Below are 13521 nucleotides of genomic sequence, written 5' to 3' on the forward strand. Positions count from 1 at the left end.
TCTATGAATTTTGCTAGTTTTATAATTTGTGGGCTTTAGAACGGTTTTCTCAGAGTTGCCTTTTAGTAGTGACAACCATCTGCTGAGTCCACCTTGGGATATTCACTCTCCTTAGTATAGGCCGGTCAGTATACACCCCTGACTAGGTCAGACCTGGAGATGGAAGAGGTTTCCCTCAGCTTCCAGCGGACGACCACTAAACCATATGGAGTTTACGAATTTCCCTTCACTTCTGCCCTCTGGTTTTAAGCCAGAAATTTTCAATTGAAATTGCCTCTTTAAGGCTAAGTGCCTCACACAAGAGGAGAGATAGGAGCTAACAGAAAAAGCAATTTCCTCTGGGGAAAAATTGGACAGAGAGCCTTGAAACTAGAGGTCTTGGATCCAAGAAAAGAGATCTAGCAAGTCCAAGGAAGATGGCTCGAACCAGAAAATGTCACGAGAGATTTCTCTGATGAACAAAGAGAAACTTCAGAAAAAACAATTTACCATTTACATTTACACTTGACTTTTCTTTTTTTTTTTTGAAGCTGGAAACGGGGAGAGACAGTCAGACAGACTCCCGCATGTGCCCGACCGGGATCCACCTGGCACGCCCACCAGGGGTGACGCTCTGCCCACCAGGGGGCGATGCTCTTCCCCTCCAGGGCGTCACTCTGCCGCGACCAGAGCCACTCTAGCGCCTGGGGCAGAGGCCAAGGAGCCATCCCCAGCGCCTGGGCCATCTTTGCTCCAATGGAGCCTTGGCTGCGGGAGGGGAAGAGAGAGACAGAGAGGAAGGAGGGGGGGTGGAGAAGCAAATGGGTGCTTCTCCTATGTGCCCTTGCCAGGAATCGAACCTGGGTCCCCCACACGCCCGGCCGACGCTCTACCGCTGAGCCAACCGGCCAGGGCTACACTTGACTTTTCAACACAGTTTAATGGACAAGGGAAGGGGGTGCCCTGTCAGGAGCCAGTCTCTCAGGTGCTCACCTGGCCACATCCCTTGCGGGAGCTTAGGTGCCTCTTAGCATTGGTGGGTCAGTATAAATCCCTGACTGGGATCAGAGAGTGTCTGATACCACCCTAAGCCGTATGAGGATTGCCACAGAATCACAGGTTGGAGCCCACTCAGACTCCATAGTTATTCACTGTGGAGCCACAAACTGGAAACTCAGGTGCAGGCACCAGAGATCCCCACTCACACACCAATCACTCAGGGATTTTTAGACAGAAACAATAAAAGCAAAGAATGTGATCTCGACATGGACAGACAGCACAAAGGTGTCCCTGGAAGTTTGAGGCAGGACTGATTAACTCAGTCCCCACTAACTGTCTTCCCTGAGAGCACAAACAGACGTATCCTGGAAGTCCAAGGCAGGACTTACTCAGTCCCCACTAATGTCTTCCAAGAGCACAACAGATGTCCCCACTAAGTGTCTTTCTTGAGAGCACAAGCAAATGTGTCCCAGAAAAGCCTGAGGCAGGACCTAACTTCTAACTTGGTCCTGGAGAGCCTATTATTGAGTTTGATCGCATCCGACCCTCCACCGCAATAGTTTCAAATTGACTAGTCACAAACAGAAAAACGAGAATTAAAAACAGACAGAAAGCTAGAATTCAGTAAAGTGAAATATTTGCCTTACTTACCTCCGGAGGTCAGAATTTACATTCCTCGATTTCTCTGCCAAATTGTCAAATTTTAGGGACCAGGGGTGTCTGCTGAAAAGTTGTCCGAGACCCACAGGAAAACTGGAGCCCTGAAATGTCTCAGGGGGCGCCAGTCCTAGAGATCAGGAGGGGTCAAGCAACCTTCTGAAGAGGCCAGCCGGTCCAGGTGTCTCTACCCAGTGACACGGAACCCCAGTATCCCAGACAAGCCCCCAAATGTTGTAAAGTAGTATATTTGAATCCGCGGGTTACATACAGTGTGTCTGTAAAGTCATGGTGCACTTTTGACTGGACACAGGAAAGCAACAAAAGATGATAGAAATGTGAAATCTGAACCAAACAAAAGCAAAACTGTCTCAGTTTCATACCTATTCAGTGCAGTTCGATATGGACTCATGCACAAATTTTTTAGGGCTCCTTAGGTAGCTATCCCGTATAGCCTCTACAGACTCATCACTGACTGATGGCCTACCAGAACGGGGTTTCTCCACCAAACTGCCAGTTTCCTTCAACTGCTTATCCCACAGAGTAATGTTATTCCTATGTGGTGGTGCTTCGTTATAAACGTGCTGATATTCATGTTGCACTTTGGTCATGGATTTGAATTTAGTGAGCCACAGAACACACTGAACTTTCCTCTGTGCCGTCCACATCTCAACTGGTATGGCCGTGGGCTGCTCCACTGTATACATGGTGTTACATCATCATCTGCGCATGCGCACATGCTGCCACATCATCCTACAGAAACTGGGAGGGTTTTCCTTTTATTTGGTGCAGATTTCACATTTCTATAGTCTTTTGTTGCTTTCCTGTGACCGGTCAAAAGTTCACCATGACTTTACGGACACACTGTAGAGACACCAAGTCCAAATGAATTTTTGAGGCGTTTATTAATTAGCCAGCTAGCTAAATGGGGCATAATCCCAAATCATGCAGAAAGTCCCTACCATTCTGTGGCTGATTTTATAGACCAAATCACATACCGGTTGGGGTGGGTAAGGAGGGAGCATGGTACAATAGTCAATTACTAACAAGCTTATAACATCTACCTATAGGATCTATTAAAAGGAAAAAGCATTGGGCTTTGGCTGCAGCGGCGGCGGCAATGACCACGCTCCGGGCTTTCACGCGCGATGACCTGTTTCGCTTCAACAACATTAACTTGGATCCACTTACAGAAACTTATGGGATTCCTTTTTACTTACAGTACCTCGCCCACTGGCCAGAGTATTTCATTGTTGCAGAGGCCCCTGGTGGAGAGTTAATGGGTTAATTATGGGTAAAGCAGAAGGCTCAGTCACTAAGGAAGAATGGCATGCGCATGTCACAGCTCTGTCTGTTGCCCCAGAATTTCAACGCCTTGGTTTGGCTGCTAAACTTATGGAGTTATTAGAGGAGATTTCATAAAGAAAAGGTTGATTTTTTTGTCGATCTCCTTGTAAGAGTGTCTAACCAAGTTGCAGTGAACATGTACAAGCAGCTGGGCTACAGCATGTACAGGACGGTCATCGAGTACTGCTTGGCCAGCAACGGGGAGCCCGATGAGGATGCCTACAATATGAGGAAAGCCCTTTCCAGGGACACTGACAAAAAGTCCATCATACCACTGCCCCACCCAGTGAGACCGGAAGACATTGAGTAGCCACGGGCAGCGGTTCTTAGGCTGATGCTCCAGATACTTATGGACAAGATTACTTTCATTGGATGACTTAGTGCTCTGTTAGAGAAAAGGACTCATTTAAGTCTTATTCAGCAAAATATTTTAAATCTCGTCGTTTCCAGTTAGCAGTATCACACCTACTAAAGCTGTCCTCTGCACTGTAACAGGAGGCAGTCAGAAAGGCAGCCAGGTCAGGTGACACCCTGTGGTCATGGTTCATGCTGTTCGCCACATGCTAGGGCTGGGCAGACCTGCAGTCTCCTCCCCAGTTCTGTGCCTGAGAACCACTGCTGCATATGTATAGTTCTATTTTGTACTGAACTACTGATTGAAGCTTTAAAAGCATATATGAAATGTTAAATCTAAGCTATAGAATAAAGTGCACTGTTGACACTAAAAAAATAAAAAAGAAAAAAAAGAAAAAGCATTCTAACATATCAAGACCACAAGATAACACAGTGGAGATAATTGTTTTACATACCTGGCAAAGACATTCCCAAATCTTCTAGTATCTACCACCCATCCTTGTTGCCACAACGAAATGGTTAGCTTAGAATAAGGAGAGAAGCTAAATGAAATTACCTTTGCTAAAAATGTTGGGGCTAGCTTATTAGGAAACTAAACAAGCTAGTCATTGCTTGTTTAGTGTTGGGAAGATAAAATATATTATGCTCACTTTGTTAAAGATGGTGCTGCCCACGTGGAAGCCCGTTGCCCAGGTGATAATACTTGTTGCCCTTCTTGCTTGGGATGTGCGTGATTATATTAATATGTGTTGGGGGAAGGCTTTCGCGCCAAAAGGTTTTAAAAGCAAGAGAGATCACATTGTTCCAGGAAAGAGTGATTACATTCTAGGAGGGGTCCATGCTAGAGGAAAACAGAGAAAGGCCACGTTGAGGAGAGGAGAAGCAGCCAAGATGGCAGAGTGTTGAAGGAGAAGCCAGTTTGTGCAGAGTTTGTGCAGAGTGAAGGAGATGGGGAACAGAGGTGAATAAAGCTGGCGAAGTAGAAAACTTTAATTCTAGGAAACTCGGATAAGTCAGTGGCTTTGGGAGCCCTGAATGGAAAGGGAAGTGTTTTCTCATTTTGTGTATTTCTTGCCCGCCAAGTTCAAGCTAGGATAAAGATGATGGCCCACCAGTTCTTGGCTCTGTTGTTTCATTACCATCTGTCTGAAACAAATGCGAATGTGCATGGGCCAGGCAGCTTTGATAGTGGCCGTTGCTACTGGCTTTACATTTAGTTTACAAGTTTTTATACATATAACGGATTTCAAAAGGGATGATTATTAGAAAGCATATAAAATGTTACAGAATGCAGGTTTTTCAAGCAAGGGGAGTGGGCTCGCAATCCCTTTGTCTAGGTATACCCCTCACTCTCAGGACTCCAGGAAGCGAAGAAGAGTTAGAATCAGTGTAGGAGTTTTTAATTAAGATATGTAAACATTGTCTCCTAAAGGATCTTAAGGATAGGGAAGAGGAAGTTTTCAGATTTTTTTTTTTTGTAGGAGAGACAGAGAGAGTCAGAGAGAGGGACAGATAAGGACAGACAGACAGGAAAGGAGAGAGATGAGAAACATCAATTCTTTGTTGTGGTTCCTTAGTTGTTCATTGATTGATTTCTCATATGTTCCTTGACTGGGGGGCTACAGCAGACCGAGTGAACCCTTGCTCAAGCCAGCGACCTTGGGTCCAAGCTGGTGAGTTTTGCTCAAACCAGATGAGCCCGTGCTCAAGCTGACGACCTCGGGGTCTCGAACCTAGGTCCTCCACATCTCAGTCCAACGCTCTATCCACTGTGCCACTGCGTCGTCAGGCTAAGACTAAGTTTTATCTTCTTTGTTGTCTAGCAAGTAGTAACCTCAGTCCCTCCAGAGAACTATGATTAGTTACTAACTAATTTTTGCCCCTTTAATCTCTTTCTCTGTTTTTTTTTTTTCTTTTCAGAGAGGAGGGGTAAGGGGGCCTGAATTCTTCCTTTTAAAATATTAATGTTAACAATTTTTGCAATTCCTTGGTACGTTATCACACTTGAATAAACATATTGTCAGCTAAACAACTAGTTAAAGAACCAGGCTGCCACCACCCATGATGTTCCTCTTTTTGAAAGCCCTAGATAACTCACCTCTTGAGTGCCCCTGCTTCTCCCTTCCTGGCCCCTAATTACTGCTCTTAGTTTTAAATTGCCAATATAGAGTAAACCCGGGAAACCCCAGTCACCTGCCCTTCCCCTAATAAAGGAGAAATGCTATGTCCACGTTCTCTTCCCCTGCCCCATGACCTTGCTGTTTACCCTCAAGGACTGTGAGTCATAAGCCTTGCTTTTTCAGAGTTCCCTGATGGTGGTTGCTGGGGTGCCGCTTGCCATCACAGCAAGAATCACAAGGGCTGGTCCAACTCCAGCGTTAGCTATTATTAGGGACACGTCTGTGGGGACTCGCCACAAGGCAGGCCGGGACTGACTCAAAACAGATGTGGCAAAATCCAGACCTCCTAATGCCTGGCTGCTGGGAATGTAAAATGATGCAGCCCCATGGAAAAACATTAGGAAATTTCTCACAAAGTTAGGGGAAAAAATTACTGTAGGAATAAAAAAATTCCACTTCTTGGTAATTACCTAAGAGAAATGAAAACATATATCCGCACAAAACTTGCATGGAAATGTTCACAGAAGCTTTACGGACTGGAGCCAAAACCCAACAACAATCTAAATGTCCATCAACTGGTGAATGGATAACACAATCTGGCATGGTAAATGCTAAGTAAACTAAGGGCTACCGTAACTTTTGCTGACAATGGCTGGCTGGACTTGCAGATGCCTAAGCCGAGGCTTATTCTAACTCTAACCGGCCCCAGAAAGGAGGAGTGGAGGATTTTTGCTACCAACTCTGGGAAGCTGCCCAGCTAGAGACTGACTCAGAAATGGAGTATGGGCTAACGACAATCCTCCCAAGCTGGCAATAAACCAAGTGCCAGTGCGGATAGAGTTAAGGCCTAGGGTACTACCTGTCAGCCAGAAACAATACCCAATTTCTAGAGAAGGCTTGGAAGGAATCCAGGTACATTTACAGAGGATCAAGGAACATGGCATTATTATCCCGTGCCAGTCACCCTGGAATACTCCTTTGCTACCTGCCAGAAAACCAGGAACCAATGATTATCGGCCAGTACAGGACTTGAGAGTAGTAAATGAGGAAGCAGTGACTCTGCACCCAACAGTACCAAACCCCTAACCTCTCTGCCTGAGTCTCCTGATTCACTTGCTTGGACTTGAAAGATGCCTTCTTCAATAATAAACTGGCTCCTGAAAACCGGAAGCTGTTTGCATTCCAATGGGAGGACCATTAGCTACAGGGGCAAAGGTGTAGTACACCTGGACTAGGCTCCTGAAAGGGTTAAAGAACTCCCCCACCATCTTTGGGGAGGCCCTCGCTTGGGACCTCCAGCAGTTTCCTGCACAGGACGTTGTATATGTCCTACTTCAGTACATGGATGGTTTGTTGCTGGGTCACGAGACTCTCCAAGGATGTGCTCGAGGAATGGATGGACGAGCTTCTACATCATCTAGAGAAGAATGGATACAAGGTGTCGAAGAAGAAGGCCTAGATCTGCCAAAGGCAAGTAAAATACCTGGGATCCATTCTCCAGCAGGGGCAGAGGAGCCTAGGAGTGGAACAGAAATGGAATATTCAGAACATCCCAGTCCCCATCACAAGGAGACAAGTTAGAGAATTCCTGGGTGCAGTAGGATTCTGCTGCTTGTGGATCCCCAACTTTGCAATACTGGCCAAATCTCTCTATGAAGTTACAAATAGGGGAGAAGGCCCTGGCCGGTTGGCTCAGCGGTAGAGCGTTGGCCTAGCGTGCGGAGGACCCGGGTTCGATTCCCGGCCAGGGCACACAGGAGAAGCGCCCATTTGCTTCTCCACCCCTCTGCCGTGCCTTCCTCTCTGTCTCTCTCTTCCCCTCCCGCAGCCAAGGCTCCATTGGAGCAAAGATGGCCCGGGCGCTGGGGATGGCTCTGTGGCCTCTGCCTCAGGCGCTAGAGTGGCTCTGGTCGCAACATGGCGACGCCCAGGATGGGCAGAGCATCGTCCCCTGGTGGGCAGAGCATCGCCCCATGGTGGGCGTGCGGGGTGGATCCCGGGCGGGCGCATGCGGGAGTCTGTCTGACTGTCTCTCCCTGTTTCCAGCTTCAGAAAAATGCAAAAAAAAAAAAAAAAAAAAAAAAAAAAACCAAATAGGGGAGAAAAAGAGCCCATGGAGTGGGAGCCAGAACAGGACTGTGCTTTTCAGACTCTTAAAAAGGAATTAGCCTGGCCAGGCAGTGGTGCAGTGGATAGAGCGTCGGACTGGGATGCAGAAGGACCCAGGTTCGAGACTCCAAGGTCACCAGCTTTAGCACTGGCTCGAGCAAGGGGTTACTTGTCTGCTGAAGGACCGCAGTCAAGGCACATATGAGAAAGCAATCAATGAACTAAGGTCTCGCAACGAAGAATTGATGATTGATGCTTCTCATCTCTCTCTGTTCCTGTCTGTCTGTCTGTCCCTGTCTATCCCTCTCTCTGACTCTCTCTCTCTGTCCCTGTAAAAAAAAAAAAAAAAAAAAGGAATTAAAAGTTGCCCTGGCGCTACGTCTTCCTAACCTAGCAAAACCTTTTGTGTTGTACCTCTCAGAGAGGAGCAAGACAGCAGTGGGTATATTATCATGGCCTAGACCAGCAGCCTACCTCTCCAAAAAACTAGACAGGGTTGCAAAGGGCTGGCCACCATGCTTGAGAGCCCTAGCAGCCATGGCTATGCTGGTACAAGACGCAAACAAATTACCTTTGGGACAAGACCTAAAGGTGCAGGTGCCACATGCAGTAGTGACTTTGATAAAGGCTAAAGGACATCGCTGGCTCACTAATGCTCGCCTCACCATGTACCAGAGCTTATTATGTGAAAACCCAGGACTAGTAATAGAGGTGTGTACCACTTTAAACCATCAACACTGCTCCCAGTGAAGAAGGGAAAGAGCAGCACAACTGCTTAGAAGTGCTTGATTCGGTGTACCCCTAAGGGAGCCTGACTGGGAGCTGTATGTAGACGGAAGCAGTTCCATCAACTCGAGGGGGGAAAGGCAGACAGGGTATGCAGTAGTGACTCTAAGAGAGACTTTAGAGGCACAGCCCCTACCCCAAGGCACTTCTACTTGGGGAGCAGAACTGATTGCTCTGACTCAGGCCTTGGAGCTCAGTGAAAGAGAAAGAGTAAATATCTTTACTGATTCCCATTTTGCCTTTCTCACTCTCCAAGTGCATGGGGCAATTTACAAAGAGAGAAGACTCTTAACTGCTGGGGGCAAAGATCTTAAACATCCTGGGGAGATTCTCCAGCTGCTAGAAGTGGTCTGGAAGCCAAAACAAGTAGCAGTGATCCACTGCCGAGGACACCTGAAGGGAGGAACGGTAGAAGCCCCGGATGCCAGAGCGGATGCAGAGGCAAAGAGGGCTTCTACCCTGTCCTACCACAAGGCTACTATAGCCACTCTCATACCATGGGCCCTGGATCTTGCACCCAAATATTCTGAGGGAGAAAAAAGGTAGATGGAAAAAGAAGGGACAAAAGAATTGAAAGACAGCTGGATGTGATGCCAGATGGTAGAGTTGTCCTCCCCTACCTATTGGGAATGGCTCTAGTCCAGGCCTTACACACTGCTACCCATATGGGACAAAAAAAAAAAAAAAAAAAGAAACCCAGAAAAACTTCTAGGAAGATATTTTTACATTCCTCTCCTAGCAACTTTGGCCAATGGAGTCAGCTTGCACTGCCCAGCTTGTCACCAGAACAATGCCAAACAAGGACCCTCAATGCCTCCAGGTATCCAGTCGTATGGGGCAGCCCCCTTTGAGGATGTACAAGTGGACTTCACCGAGATGCCCCTTAGCCAAGGCAACAGGTACCTGTTAGTGCTTGTGTGTACCTATTCAGGATGGGTAGAAGTCGACCCCACCTGGACTGAAAAAGCTAGGGAAGTAACCAGGACATTGCTCAGAGAAGTTATTCCAAGATTTGGACTGCCACTTCAGATAGGCTCTGACAACAGTCCTGCCTTTGTGGCTAACAGAGTGCAAGAGACTGCTCAAGCCCTAAACATCACATGGAAACTTCACGTGGCATACAGACCTCAAAGTTCGGGAAGGGAAGGTAGAACACATGAATAGAACTTTAAAGTTAGGGCTTAGCAAGTTGTGTCAGGAAACAGGTCTTAAATAGGTGCAAGTTTTACCTTTAATTCTGTTCAAAATTTGGTGTACCCCATTGAAGAACACTGGGTACTCACCTTATGAGATATTATACAATAGGCCTTCCCCAATATTACGTAGTTTGTCACAGACCCCCTGAGAACTAGGAGAAACAGAACTACAGAAGCAATTAGAGGCTTTAGGCAAAGTAGCCTGTTCCATATCCAAGTGGGTACTAGATAGGACTCTGACTAGTTTGTTTGCCCCTGTCCATTCTTTTCCCCCAGGAGACCAGGTGTGGATCAAGGATTGGAATCCAGCTCTCCTCTGACCCAGGTGGAAAGTACCTTACACTGTGATTCTGACCACCCACTCCTACAGCTGCCAAGGTAGAAGGCATACCATCCTGGATTCACCACAGCCAGCTGAAGCCTGCAGTCCCTGTGGAGACGCCCTCATAGACAGCAGAGAAAGACCCGACTAACCCTTTTAAGTTGACCCTGAGAAAGACAACATGCCCTGCTCCAGCCACAAACTGGGAGCTGGCTGGTCCACGTACAACCGAAGCCTGAGGAACTTCATCATGGGGCTCCTTATATTTGGACTTTGGGGAAGGAGGGGAACTAGAACAAAGGACTATGAACTGTGTATCCATGTCACCAAGGAAGATAAAAAGGTCTCCACCACCTTGTTTTTCTATTGCTTCTCTAAATGTAAGGGAACTCAGAAAGGGACTGGCACCTCTAATCAGACTCAATATTCAGTATGTGACCCAGGAAATAACAACCTCATATTTGTTATGACCCCACAGACCTTCCTACTGAAATGGTGTTCGAGGTAAAAATAGCAAAGGAAGGTGGAGTCTGGAGCTGGAAAGACAGACCAACCATGGCTCAAACGAAACCCAAAACAAATCACCCTAAGATCCGATGCATGTGCTGCTATGGAAAGGGGGTGCGGATCCCTTTACTAGGAGAAAACATACAGGATAGATAAAAAGTATATATGTGCTAAGAATGTGAGACTCCAGCATAAAAGGAATTTCTAGAGTCTCAAAGAGTGAAATGAGGAGGAAGCAAGCCTCCCTTCTCCCTTGAGAGGGGAGAAACCAGAAGAATAAAAGGGAAAGAAGCCAGCAGAGATAACTGAGTCAGCCAGTTATAAATTAACTACATCCCATAGTTTTCTAAATGGTTGCTCGAAGCTACTTGCAACACAAAGCAAGAAAAGGAGGATATGTATGTAGCCAAGACCACTGATCTGGAAACCTCTTCCCCCTTGCTGACCCTACTGAAATTCCACCTCCCCTCTCCTTGAGTCCTGGGAAACCTTAAACAAAGAAATCATGTGCCCATTGCTTGGATACTGTAAAGGTATATAACCTGTAAGAAAACCTAATTCGGGGAGCTCGTGCTCCCTGGCTCCACCAGCTACTAATAAATTCTCCTTCCTCTATTAATCAAGTTGTCTGAGTGTCTTATCCTCTATTGGGGTCGTTTTCCTGCAACACTATTTTTTTTCTTTTCTTTTTTCTTTTTCAACACTATTTTTTAAAACTCATATTAAGAAACAAACAAAAACTGCAGTGAACAAGACAGGACCAACAGAGATTTCAAAAACAATCACTCGACACAGAATATTCAGAGGAAAAATTTCACAAGAGAATAGACATGGCTGAAGGGAGACCTGAATTAGAATTACCCAGAATGTAGCACAGAGAGACAGAGAAAAAATAGGAAAGATATTGAGAAACATGGAAAGCAGAGTTATGACAGACGGTCCAACTGAATTTGAAAAGTAATATAAAGAAAAAGGGGCAGGACAATACTTAAAGAATTAACGGCTGAAGCTTTCCCAGAATTGGTGAAAGATACAATCTTTTAGAATCAAGAAGTCCAGTAAAAACACGAAAAAGAAGAAAAAATGACCCCATAAAGAAAGTCTAAGATGAAATAAGAAATCATAGGTAATGTAGTAGATTGAATAAATAATAATGAGGTTTAGTAGGTGGGTGGCTTAGCCTATATTCTTCAGACAGCAGAGCTAACACAAAGGTTCAGCGCAAGGATCTTATTGGGGAATGTGATCTCAGGGAACAGGCATGAGGAATGGAGGAATAATGCAGGGAGGGAGACAGAGTTCATTCAAGGATACATTATTAATCTTACCACTGCTTCAAAGGTCTGGTTGCTCTATCCCTATGACCGTGTGAGAGACCATAGGAAGTACATGATAACACTACTTTTCTGAGTAGCCATTAACTCTCTCCTACCCCTTGGTCAAAGGCTCACCTTAAGGAGTGTTAGTGCATTAACTTTCTAAGTGTACCGCAGTGTGCCATGCTGTTCCGTGCCTTGGAATCCACACAGAAGCCTCAAGGCAGAGGCAGGAGATGCACACGGCAAGCCCAAGGCTAGGTTTTACCAAGTTGTATCTGTGTAGACTTGGTGAGTACCCACAGAAAACTGTTCACCATAGTGCTGGCTATGTAAAGAGACAAAAAAGGCTGAGAGGGTCTGTAATGAGGCATAAGAGGTGTCCAATATAGTGAAGTTTTAAAAACACAGAAAGCCAAGAAGTTAAGAAAAATAGCATATGAGTCAGAAGGGAGGTAATTAGAATAAAAGCATTATAAGGTTCTGGAAGAGAAGAAGAATAATGCCTGACCAGGTGGTGGCGCAGTGGATGGAAGTTTGGACTGGGATGCAGAGGACCAGGTTTGAGACCCCAAGGTCTCTGGCTTAAGCATGGGATTGTAGACATGACCCTGTAGTCACTGGCTTGAGCCCAAGGTCACTGGCTTAAGCAAGGGTCACTCGCTTTGCTGTGGCCCCCTGGTTAAGGCACAAGAGAAAGCAATTGATGAACAACTATGGTGCTGCAACAAAGAACTGATGCTTCTTATCTCTCTCCCTTCCTGTCTGTCCCTATCTGTCCCTCTTTCTGTTGGTCTCTGTCACAAGAAAAAAAAAAAGAATAATGAACTCCATACTTTATGTATATTAATTTTTAAATAGTAAAATGTTTTAATTGATGTATAATTGATATAACTTATTAGTTTCAGATGTACATGATTTGATATTTGGATAAATTGCAAAATGACCATCATAATAAATCATGTTAACATCCATCACCTTACATATTTACAAAACATTTTTTTCTTGTGATGAAAACTTTTAAAATTTCTTCTCTTAGCAACTTTCAAATATGTAATACCAAATAAGAACTATAGTCACCATGGTATAATTACATCCCATGACTTATTTATTTTATAAGGAAGTTGGTACCTTTTGGCCCCCTTCATCCATTTCTCCCACGCCTACACTCCCTGACTCTGGCACCCACCGATCTGTTCTCTGTATCTGTCAGCTTGTTTTTTTGTTTTTCTGTTTAGATTCCATATATAAGTGAAATAATACAGTATTTGTCTTTCTCTGGTAGACTTATTTCACTTAGCCTAATGCCCTCAAGCTCCATCCATGTTGCTGCAAATTTCAATTCTATTTATGAATTAAAATTTATGGCAAGATTTCATTCTATTTATGGCTGAATAATGTCTCGTGTGTGTGTGTGTGTAAAGAGAAGCACAAAATGACTTGTAGAAATAAGTCCAACTGTATTAACAAATACAATAAATATAAGTGGACAAACTTTCCAGGTAAAAGGCAAAGTTTATCAGACTAAAATTTTAAAAACCCAATTATATTGTATTTACTAGATAGGGATAAACATGAACATTATAATAAAAAAGGTTGAAAGTCAAATGGTTAAAAAAATGGACCAGGCAAGTATTAACTCAAAAGTAAATAAATAAACAAAAGAAAAGCTAATACTGCTCTATCAATATCAGACAAAATCACCCTAAAGCAAGAAAGTATCATTAGAGGAAAAGAGGGTAACTTAATAACAATATAAGATTCAAGGAATTATAGCAATTCTAAATTTATATGCATCTAATAACATAGCATGACAATATAGAAAGCAA

At 44.8% G+C, this 13521-nt stretch overlaps 1 pseudogene; it reads left to right on the forward strand.

Moving 5' to 3' along the window:
• The first annotated feature begins 2739 nt into the window (after window positions 1-2739).
• Window positions 2740-3321, forward strand: LOC136320111 (N-alpha-acetyltransferase 20 pseudogene; annotated as a pseudogene).
• The last annotated feature ends 10200 nt before the right edge of the window (window positions 3322-13521 follow it).

This window comes from Saccopteryx bilineata, chromosome 1 (genome assembly GCF_036850765.1).
Source record: "Saccopteryx bilineata isolate mSacBil1 chromosome 1, mSacBil1_pri_phased_curated, whole genome shotgun sequence".
NCBI lineage: Eukaryota > Metazoa > Chordata > Mammalia > Chiroptera > Emballonuridae > Saccopteryx > Saccopteryx bilineata.